The 12,211-nt window shown below is 39.5% G+C and overlaps 1 non-coding gene across 1 annotated transcript; it reads right to left on the bottom strand.

Moving 5' to 3' along the window:
• Positions 1–11,790: 11,790 nt before the first annotated feature.
• Positions 11,791–11,862, bottom strand: TRNAS-GGA (transfer RNA serine (anticodon GGA)). The gene has a single exon. It is a non-coding gene; the product is annotated as a tRNA-Ser (tRNA).
• Positions 11,863–12,211: the final 349 nt, after the last annotated feature.

The raw sequence follows: 12,211 nt of genomic DNA, 5'->3' as shown, positions 1-12,211 counted from the left end.
GAAAGTGAAGGGATGGAAAAATATATTCCATGTAAATAAAAATAGAAAGAGAGGAGGGTTAGTTACCTTTAGTTAGTTAGTTAGTTAGTTAGTTAGCTCAGTCGCTCAGTCATGTCCGAGTCTTTGCGACCCCAGGAACTGCAGCACGCCAGGCCTCCCTGTCCATCACCAACTCCCAGAGTTCACTCAGACTCACATCAATTGAGTCAGTGATGCCATCCAGCCATCTCATCCTCTGTCGTCCCCTTCTCCTCCTGCCCCCAATCCCTCCCAGCATCAGAGTCTTTTCCAATGAGTCAACTCTTCGCATGACGTGGCCAAAGTACTGGAGCTTCCATCTGACAAAATACACTTTAAACGAAAAACTGTAACAAGAAGCAAAGAAGATCACTATATAATTATAAAGGAACCAGTTCATCAGAAAATATAACAATTATAAATAATGTATAATGTACATTTGGGTATATCAAAGCACCTAAATATATAAAGCAAATATTTAACAGATCTGGAAGGAGAAATAGACAGTGATACAATAATATAGGGAACTTCAATACCCCATTTTCATCAATGGATAGATTACCCAGATGGAATATCAGTAAGGAAACATTGGACTTACACACTAAGCTAACAGACATATATAGAACATTCCATCCAACAGCAACAGAATACACATTCTTCTCAAGTGCACATGGAACATTTTCCAGGATAGATCATGTGTTAGGACACAAAATATGTGTTAATGTATTTAAGAAGATTGAAATCATATCAAGCATCTTTTCTGACCACAATGGTACAAAACTGGAAATCAATTAAAAGAAAAAAACTGAAAAATTCACAAATATGTGAAGATTAAACAACATACTCCTGAGCAACTAACAGGACAAAGAAGAAATAAAAAGGAAAATTAGGAAACATCTTAAGACAAATGAATATGGAAGCAAATAACATACCAAAACTTAAAGGGTGTAGCAAAAGCAGTTTTAAGAGGGACGTTTATAGCAATAAATTCCCATACTAAGAAAAAATAAAGATCTCAAATAAACAACTTAACTTTACACCTCAAAAACTGAAAAAGAACAAACTAACCCAAAGTTAGTAGAGGAAAGGAAATGGCAAAGATCAAAGTAGAAATGAATGAAAAAGAGGCTAAAAAGACTAAAGGAAAAAATCCTTGAAACTAAGATCAAGTTCTTTGACAAGATAAATGAAATAGACATAGTGTAGCTAGACTAAGAAAAGCAGAAAAAAAGACTCAAATAGATAAAATTGAAATGAGACAGAAGACATTACAATATTACAACTAATAACACAGAAACAGTAAGGATCATAAGAAGCTACAATAAACAATTATATGTCAACAGTTAGCTAACCTAGAAAGTGAATAAATTCCTAAATACATAAAACCTACCACAACTGACTCATGAAGAAACAGAAAATCTGAAATGACCAATTACTAATGGATTGAATCAGTGTTCAAAACCTTCTCCAACACATAAAAAAGCAGATGACTGCACTAGTGAATTCTACAAAACATTTTAAGAAGAATCAATACCAACCCTTCCCAAACTCTTCCAAGAAAACAGAAGAGAAGGGAATATTTCTCAGTCTCATTTTACAAGAACAGTATTAGTCTGCTATCAAAAACCAGGGAAAGACACTGTTAAGAAAAGAAAATTATAGGCCAATGGCCCTTATGAACACATATGCAAAAATCCTCAGCAAAATATTAGCAAACCAAATTCAGTAGTACTTTGAAAGGGTCATACACCATGATCAAGTAGGAAGTGAAAAGAAGCTCATCACTAATTATCATCAAAATATAAGTCAAAAGCACAAGGAGATATCACCTCATACATATTAGGATGCAAGGTGATATCTGTTATTCAAAAGAGAAGACAGACTTCCCTGGTAGTCCAATCCAGGGGACATGGATTTGAGCCCTGTTCCAGGAATATTCCACATGCTGCAGAGCAACTAAGCCCGTGCACCTCAACTACTGAAGCCCAGATGCAGCAACAAAGACCCAGGGCAGCCAAAATTAATTAAAATTTTAAATAAATAAAAAGATAAGAGATAAAAGCTGGCAAGGATATGAAGAAAGGGAAACTTCTGTACATACTTGGTGGAAATGTAAAGTTGGTACAGCTTCCATGAAGGTTCCTCAGGAAACTAAAACTAGAACTACCATATGATCCATCAATTCCACTTCTGCATATATATCCAAAGGAAATAAAATCACCATCTAGAAAAGATGTCTGTACTTCCATGTTTGCCAGGGTCCAGTCCCGGTGGATCCAGGGTAATTCAAAGCAGGGACAGAGTCAGCGTCCTAGGAAAAAACTTACTTACTTACAGATATAGAGAGAGATTAGAAATGGATTAGTAGGAAATATTAGTGGAGAAAAAGAGGCTGAATAACTTGGTTTACGTGGGATACCAATAAAACTCCAAGACAAGGAGTTTGCACCATCTATGTTGGGCCACCGGTGCCACTTGAATATCGGAAGGTGCCCCTCCTTGGGCTCCTTCTCGCGTGGAACTTAAAAGCCGGGGCAAGTAAGTAGACATGGTGAGCACCCACGCTCCAGATGGGAATTCAGCCAGAAAAATGGGGAGCAAGAAAGAAACGACACAGGGGAATCAGTCTTTCCAGAAACTGATGCGATTTCTTTATTTTTTAGATTTGTTTATATATCTTTTGTTATACATAGGGATGAATACAGAGTCACGCGGGGGTCAGCAGACCTGACCCTTGTAAATGTAAAAAAAAAGGTCTTAGGGGTTTTACATCATCTTCTGGCCATAAGGCCTGCTGACATATTATGATCCTTTCTTTATGATAACCAAAAAACTTATTTTTTCCAAGGGTGTTTTTTCTTAAACCAGGCGCCACCCTCTGAAGGTACCAGATAAAGTTGCATTCCTATAGGGTGAGGGTGTAGTGGGTTACAACTAAGAAATGAATTTATTTAACCTAAGGTTAACATGATTAATAATTCTCTGGTGGCTCAGACGGTAAAGCGTCTGCCTGCAATACAGGAGACCCGGGTTTGATTCCTGGGTCGGGAAGATCCCCTGGAGAAGGAAATGGCAATCCACTCCAGCACTCTTGCCTGGAAAATCCCATGGACAGAGGAGCCTGATAGGCTACAGTCCATGGGGTCGCAAAAAGAGTCGGACATGACTGAGTGACTTTTCTCTTACTAACATGATTAATCTTAAAGGTTAATACTTATTTCTCCTATATGCTAGTTATATTCATTATAAGGGCAGGGAATATGGAGATTTAGCAGCAAACATCAGCCCAACAAATGAAAACCCTTCACCAATGTTCCTTCAGATCTATTTAGTCTTAAGATAGTGGTAAAGTTACATTTTTACATAGCAAGGATACAGTGATTTATAACAAAGTACAGTGATCTATAACAGAAGAGAAAATTCATTAACTCAAAAAGTCTAGTATTGCTAACATCAAAAACTACTATATTTCCTTTTCTATATTCCAAATACATTGATTAATATATTCCCAGGTGCCTAAGGATATGGAGGCCTGGTGGCAATCATTGACTCAACAATGAGAAAAGCCCTATGCTAATTAAGATTTTCAAAATACTCCAAACTCTCTGTGCTGTTTATGGTTGAGAGGTAGTAAACAATCATGTGCATAGTGGCAGGAGTATGGATAATCCTGTCACACAAACTAGTCTGCCAGCAGAGAGGTTTGACCTGAGACACCCTTGTCACGCCCAGGAATTTTTATTGACTGGAGCTGCAAGTTTACACCTTCTCTGAGAGAACTGATGGGGAACAGCCCCCCATAGAGTCAGAGGTGTAGGTGAGAGCATGAAACAGTAAAGTAGGTAGACTCTGGTTTGGGGGTAGATGCTCAGGAACAGGGGGTTTCCTGAGGCTCGATCCCACCTTTGCGTATGCCGAAGCCTCCGTCCTCATGACCTATGCCATGGGCAGAGTTTCTCACGCTGGCTCCCAGCACATGTTCATTGCAGTATTATTGAGAATAGCCTATGTACCCATTGATGAATGAATGGATATAGAAAATGGATTGAAAAAATATTATTCAGTCTTACACAAAGAAGAAAATCCTCCATACATAACAACAAGGATGAACTTGGAGGACTTTATGCTAAGTGAAATAAGCCAAACAGAGAAAGATAATACTGCACAATATCATTTATATGTGATTTTTTAAGTTAAATTCATAGAAACATAGAGTTGAATGATGATTTCCAGGGTCTGGGGTGTTGGGGAAATAGAGTCTGATCAAAGTGTACAAAATTTCAGTTTAAAGATGATTAAGGTCTGAGGAACAAATGTATAACATGGTGTCTACAGTTAATAATACTGTATTACATAATTAAAATTTGTGAAGAGAGTAGAATTTAAGTGTTCTCACCAAAAAAAGAAAAGATAAATAAATATGTGAGGCTGGAATCCTTTCACAATGTACATCTCCATCAATTCATCATGTATACTTTACATTACAATCTTTTTTGTTAATTATACCTCAGTAGGGGGCTTCCCTGGTGGCTCAGTGGTAAAGAATCCACCTGCCAATGCAGGAGACAAGGTTTGATCCATGGGTCAGGAAGATCCTTGGAGAAGGAAATGGCAACCCACACCAGTACTCTCGTCTGGAGAATTCCATGGACAGAGGAGCCTGGTGGGCTACAGTCCACAGGGTCGCAAAAGAGTTGGACACAACTTAGCGACTAAACAACAAAACACCTCAATAGAACTGAAGAAAAAGAGAAAACGCCACATCCTCATTATGCAGTTACCTTCTTCCAAGGAGCTGAAGTCACTTGATTCCACACATTCAAAGCAAATGGCAAATGCACTGGGCCAATTCTACATCCAAAAAGTTATGGCAATAACTCGCAGAAAAATTATCCAGATCACTGTAAGTGAGCCCATTATGTTGCTAACACTGTTAGAGCCTCTAGGAGTAACAGACAAAAGAGAAAGGAAGAAGGGGAATAGAAAGAAGAGAAGTAGCCTGTTCTTGTCCTAAAGGAGCTTGTAAAGCACTGGGGAGCCCCTCAGAATGTTTGTTTGAAAATGAGCAAGTGCCAAATTCTCAGTTGGTCCCTCTGCCTTCACCTCTCACTACTCTCTATCCGTTCACCATACAGCATATAGCAATCTGAATGATTGCTTAAAAACCTAAATCAGAGCTTGTACTGTGAAACTGAAAATCTTGTCATAGCTTCCTATTTCACTTACCAGGAAAAAAAGAAAAAGTGCAGTCCTCACAAAGGCTTAAATGTCCGAGACCTGCCAACTTCTGAGACCCCATCTCCTACCACACATCTTCACTTTCACTAGCCTCAGACTGACTGGTTTTCTTTCTATTCCTCAGTCATCCAAGCTCTTACTTACCTTTGGGCCTTTGTACTGACCAGTCCCTCCCCTGACACAGCTGGCTGCTGGTTTTCCGTAGGCCCTTAGATCCTGTGTTGCCCACTGAAAGAGCCTTCCCTAACCATGCAGCATAAGCCAGCCACTCATCCCACTCGCCACACTCTCTGACATGCATTTTCTTCACAGCGTTTTTCACCGTCTGAAACTGTCATATGTACTTGCGTCCTTATTTTTGCTTATTTCCTCCTACTAGAAAATCAACTGAACGAAAATACAAACCAAGCCTGTGTTGTTACTCACCATACATACTTGGCTTCAATAAATATTTCTGAATGAAAGGCAGACAGAAAGGAGCATGTTAGTGTTGACTATAAAGTTTTCCAAGAAGACTCCAAGAATTCAACGGTCCTTGAAAGACAAGATAGTGGTAAACTGCTCAGAATCTGATCAGGTTAACTCTCCTTCACTCTTTCCCACTAAAGCCTATATCCCTCAGCATTTAAAAAGTCAGAGTAACCCAGAAAGCACGTGCCAAATGCTTATTGAATTGAATAGCTATTTTTGAACAATCCCACGTGGTGTGTATCACTTGAATAGAAGACTGGTATTGGGTTCACAGAGGTTTTTCTAGTTCAGGGCAGCAGTGTCCCAGATAGAGCCTGCTCTACGTCTAGAGTAAGGACAAAATGAAGCAGAGCTACAGGTAACCCAAACCGGTGTTGCTATAACAAGGAAAAGAAATATGCTCCAAGTGAGCTCCTTTCCCTCTCTAACTCTCAAGCCTAACTCTACAAAAATACATACAATATGCAGTATCGTCAAACTTTGTGACTTAAATGCTGTACTGTTTGCCTTAGATAAGTTTTTGGCTCCTGTGTCATGCTTTTATTTCTAGGAATGCTTACTTAGCAAAGAAAAGAAATCTAAGGCTTAATGTCTCTCTCCATTAAGTATCCATACTCCCGAAGTTTTAAACTGTCACTACTGAGAATAACTGCACCCCGCTTCCATCCCATGGTCCCTAACACTCTGTCATTTCAACCACAACCAGGTGGGATACCAAAGGGGATTACATATTCATTTAGAATGAGATATCTGCCGAAAACCACTTAAGAAACTAAGGTCCTTTTTCTATTCATTAATAATAATGTACAAGAAAAGAAAAGGGCAAATGGAAGAGCAACAAGAAGCGTTTATTAGTTCTTTGGGAACTAAGGACTTGGCAGATCTTCTCTGGTATGACAACAGGTCTTGCGCCTAGTGTTTGTCAGACTAAGACTAAAATTGCAATGCCTTTTTACTTGACATATTATGTGCTAAAAAAAAATTCTGAGGAACAACTTGGTAAACATATTTTATGTCTAAAATATATAAAACTGTGTCAAATCTTAGACTGCACAGCTATAGCTGATTAACTTATGTATGTAACAAAGTGTTTAAAAATACTTACAAAATTATTTTTTTAACTTCTGGAAATCAAAAAGTACTCACACACAAATACACTTTTGATTTGGAGAGGGCACATATGATTTGCCACATAAGTGACAAAATATTAAATTCTTATGTAAAACACAGTTTAAATTAATTAGAAAAAGACAACTCACAATAATCGATAACTGAACAATATGAAAAAAGCAACTGACACAACAAGAAATTCAAATGTTCTGCTAACATTTATTCATCTTTTCCTTAATCAATCAACAAATATTTATTGAGTACCAAATATGTACCTGGTATTACCCAAGACACCAAACTGATTGATGAGCAAAAACTGGCCCTGTTTTGAAAGAACTCATAATATATTAAATCCAATTCATAATCAAAGAAATTCAAATTAAAATGGTGTCTTACCTATTAATTCCTTCAATTTACATTCTATAAATTCAGCAAGATACACTAAGTAGTTTAAATTTTTTCACATGCTTGTCTAATTCCATACCTGGGCATTTTTCCAAAGGGAATAATCAGAAAGATGCAAACAGACTTATGTGTAACTATGTTAATTGTGCTATTCTGGGATCCACCTTAATGTTCAAGGATTGGTAAAGTTTTCTGAAAATTTTTTATGTCGTTAGAAAATTCTCACAAAAAAAGTGTGGCTGAAAAAAAATCATACAAAACTGGAATACCAATAGCATAATATCGATGCACGAATATATCCATATTCTACGTTTTCTAAAGTTAAAGTCTTAGTCTAATATTAAGGAAAAAAGGTTTTTAAAATAACCAACATAAATCCTTTTGAGCCATCTTATAAGGATGCCATCTTGTTTGCCAAATAAACCGTCTAAATATACTCTTTTCAGTGTTCACAATTTGAATCTTTTTTGGAACATACAGAGGCTAAGAAAATCCTAATGTTAGAAGCAATACAAATCAACCATCTTAGTTGTCTGAGCAATAAAATGCTGCATTATTTAAATTGTTTTGAAAGGAAAGTTCAAAGTTTAGTTTGACAGTCACCTCTGCCTTTATACAAGAAACACAGCCTATAGCACCATTTAAAACCACAGACCACCGACTTGGACTCAGGACCAGGATTTTCTCCGTTTAGCCCTGACTCACAAAGGTCCCCAACGCCGCGCCGTCTGCAGATGGCACACCCCCAAAGGGAAGCGCGCGACTCCACTTCCTGCCTGGGGGCGGCACTTCGGGACCTCGCAGGGATTTCAGAAACCTATTCGAGCCGTTTCTTGTAGGGCTGAACCTTGTTATTTGGTAAATATTTATTTAGCTCTCTCAGAACTCCGAACTAATCACTGCCACTTCTCTTTAATAATAAATGGTGAACTTCAAACGCAGCAGAATCAACCAACTCATCAGCGCTCGCCGGGAGGTGCAAAACTGCAGCCGGCCAGCGGACATGAAAGACTGAACATTTCCTGTTGCAGCTCCCCGGCGGCCCAGAATAAACTTAAACCGAGTGGGAAGATGTTGGTGCGGTCGCCCCCAGCGCGCGGGCCGCGGGAGCCCGGGATCCATCTGTCCGAGGCCGGGCGCGCCGCCCCTTCCCCTTTCGCCCCAGGAGCCCTCAAAGCCCGCAGCCCTGCCGGCTCCACAATCTGGGCTGCTGCTCTTCTGGGCTTTTTATGCAGCCTTTTAAATGTGTTGTTCAGCTGCAAGCCAATTCGCCCTTTCCGTTTGCCCGGACGAGCGGTGGGAGCGCTCGGAGCGCCCCTCACCAGCGGAAACGCAACGGCTCCCTCGGCGGCGCTCCCGGACTCAGAAGGGAGTCGGCACGCCTGGCGGCGTTGACGCCAGCCTTCCAGGACTTGGTCCTCAGTCTTTTTTAATATACTAGGAAAGACAAGAGTCTCCCCTTTGATGGTTTCATTTTGTAATGTGAGAAATAAACTTTAAGGCCCATCCTATACACTCGTATTTGATTCACCAAAGCTACACGGTCTCACCTTCATCCACTGCTGATTTGGAAATGCTATCAAGCCTTTGGAAACACTGAAAGATTTTTCTCCCAGACACAGGGATAAAGATAATGAATAAGTGTTGAGACTCATATATATCTAAAATTCTGTTTATCCAAGATGTATTTTTGAATTCTGTACTGCCCATTCTGATGAAGGCATGAGTGTTTGAGGTAGAGCTGACTCTAGTTTTCTGATAAACCATGATAAAGCTTTGAATGAGAAATATTTTGCCCGCAGCGTATTCTTTATTTTGTATGATTATGTCATCTGTGTATAATGGAGACCCAAACAGATCTGAAGTCCAATTTGTTCTCAAACTTAATACTTTTCTGTTAATTTTTTTAAACATGAATTAATTTAGAAGAAGTTGCTGGAACCATAGGGGTTGATGTTAAAATAGCTTCGCATCATTCTTAAAGAGCCCTGCTAAATGTACTTTTAATTTTGCTCAATAATCCCTTCGTATGGAGAGATGAGAAGCACTTGGTCTCCAACGGCTCACAGAAGCGACCCTGCGGGCATTTTCAGTGATGAGCTTGGAGTGCCCCTCTGTGGAAGGAGGTGAGCACTACAATTTCTCTCACTGGTGAGTTTGTGGTTGCTGCTGACTTGGACGGAGAAGGCAATGGCAACCCGCTCCAGTACTCTTGCCTGGAAAATCCCATGGACGAAGGAGCCTGGTAGGCTGCAATCCATGAGGTCGCTAAGAGTCGGACACGACTGAGCAAATTCACTTTCACTTTTCACTTTCATGCATTGGAGAAGGAAATGGCAACCCACTCCAGTGTTCTTGCCTGGAGAATCCCAGGGATGGGGGAGCCTGGTGGGCTGCCGTCCATGGGGTCGCACAGAGTCGGACACGACTGAAGCGACTTAGCAGCAGCAGCAGCAGCTGACTTGGAAACCTTGTAGTTCTTCACTTCTGCACACATGAGGGCAGATGTTACTTTACTGTTAAAATCTGTGAGTTTAGTCTCACTCCTTTTCTTCCATGAATCATAAATACTTGTTGAAAAGAATGAATGAATCCTTTTGTCTCTCTTTCAAAAGCTTTGCTTTTATTTTCTTGCAAAACCAAAAGCCGTGTTAGTCCCCATTCTGACATTTAGGAGCAGATAGAATGAAATGACAAGGAGCACAAATAGGTGTTATCTTATGTCCCAGGTCTCAGAAATTGGCAGCGGCTGCCACAGAGGGAGACTGTGGCCAAGTGTTGGCTCAGAAGGAAGGGTGATGTGATGAGTGAGCAGGATGCAAAAAAGAAGTTAATCACTCTGTGTCCTAGGAGCTGAAACCTGTCTTATTGATATATAACACTTCTAGCCATTGGTTAATTGTCACTGAATTTATTTAATGCATTTCAGTCTTTGTTTTCATCTCAAAAGCAAAATAGTGTATTTACTGTTTACAAATAATAAACTCCATTTTTATTTATGTGATAATAAATTAAAAGGGGTTTTCCAGGTGGCACTAGTGGTAAAGAACCCACCTGCCAATGCAGGAGACATAAGAGACGGGTTCAGTTCCTGGGTAGGGAAGATCCCCTGGAGAAGGGCATGGCAACCCACTCCTGTATTCTTGCCTGGAGAATCCCATGAACAGAGGAGTCTGGAGGGCTACAGTCAAGAGGGTCACAAAGTGTCAGAAACAACTTCTTGGAACACTTATTGGCTAGAAGTCATATGTTCAAGTTATACTCTAAATAGAAATGTTATCATTAGGATGCTTTTAACTGCAAGTAAACAAAATCCACATCTGTCTTATACAATAAAGGCGATGCATTGGCTCATGTAACTGAATATTCTAGCTCAAGCTTTAAGCAAGGGTTGATCCAGGGGCTCCAATACTGTCACCAAAATGTTAGTTTTTTTTCCATTTTTCTGCTTTATCTTCCCAGGTACTGTCTTCACATTAAAGGTGAATTAATGAAATCACCAACATTATCATTGCTGTATGAAGGAGGTCACTCAGTGTTCTCTAAGAAGGAATAACAGATAAAGTAACAAAGTTGTTTGAATCAAGATATTTTTTCATGAAATAATCTATAGATTAAGTTATTTAAGGAAAAAAAAATTTGTTGAGAGCCTGTTGAGGCCCATCATGGAGGAAACTGTCCTCCTTTTATCTTTTTCTTTAATTGAAATATAGTTGATTTGCAATATTGTATTAGTTTAGTTCCAGGTATACAGTAATTCAGTTGCTTTTTTTCAGATTATTTTCCGTTATCAGTTCAGTTCAGTTCAGTTCAGTCACTCAGTCGTGTCCAACTCTTTGTGACCCCATGAACTGCAGCACGCCAGGCCTCCCTGTCCATCATCAACTCCTGGAGTTCACTCAGACTCACGTCCATCGAGTCAGTGATGCCATCCAGCCATCTCATCCTCTGTCGTCCTCTTCTCCTCCTGCCCCCAATACCTCCCAGCATCAGAGTCTTTTCCAATGAGTCAACTCTTCGCATGAGGTGGCCAAAGTACTGGAATTTCAGCTAGGTTATTACAATATACTGAATATAATTCCCTGTCTATACAGTAAATCTTTGTTGCTTATCTACTTTTAATTTAACAGTTTGTATCTGTAAATCTCATGTTTCTAATTTTTCCCTCCCACATCCTCTTTGGTAACTATAAGTTTGTTTTCTATGCCTATGAGTTTATTTCTGTTTTGTATATAGATTCATTTGTATTATTTTTTATTCCACATATAAGTGATGTCACATATTATTTGTCTTTCTCTGTCTGACTTACTTCACTTAGTATGATAATCTCTAGGTCCATCCATGTTGTTGCAAATGACATTATTTCATTCCTTTTTATGGCCGAGTAATATCCGATGTTGTGTGTATATATGAAAGTGGAAGTGAAGTCGCTCAGTCATGTCTGACTCTTTGCAAATCCATGGACTATAGCCTACCAGCCTCCTCCCTCCATGAGATTCTCCAGGCAAGAGTACTGGAGTGGGTTGCCATTTCCTTCTCCAGGGGATCTTCCCGACCCAGGGATCGAACCTGGGTCTCCTGCATTCCAGGCAGATGCTTTAACCTCTGAGCCACCAGGGAAGCCCATATATATATATACATATATATACATATACATATATATACATATATATATATACATACACACACACACACACACACACACACACACACATCTTCTTAAACCAATCAACAGTTGCTGGGCATTTAAGCTGTTTCCATATCTTGGCTATTGTAAGTAGTGCTGCTATGAACATTGGATGCATTATCTTTTCAAATTAGAACTTTTGTCTTTTCTGGATTTATGCCCAGGAGTGGGACTGCAGGATCATATATTAGCTCTAGTTTTAGTTTTTAAAGGAATTTCCATACTTTTTTCCTTAGTGGCTGTACCAATTTATGTTTCCAACAACAGTGTAAGAGAGTTCCC

This window comes from Ovis canadensis, chromosome 1 (assembly GCF_042477335.2).
Source record: "Ovis canadensis isolate MfBH-ARS-UI-01 breed Bighorn chromosome 1, ARS-UI_OviCan_v2, whole genome shotgun sequence".
In the NCBI taxonomy this organism is placed as follows: Eukaryota; Metazoa; Chordata; class Mammalia; order Artiodactyla; family Bovidae; genus Ovis; species Ovis canadensis.
The sequence above is the reverse complement of the archived record's forward strand: the minus strand, read 5'-3'. Positions and strand labels throughout refer to the sequence as shown.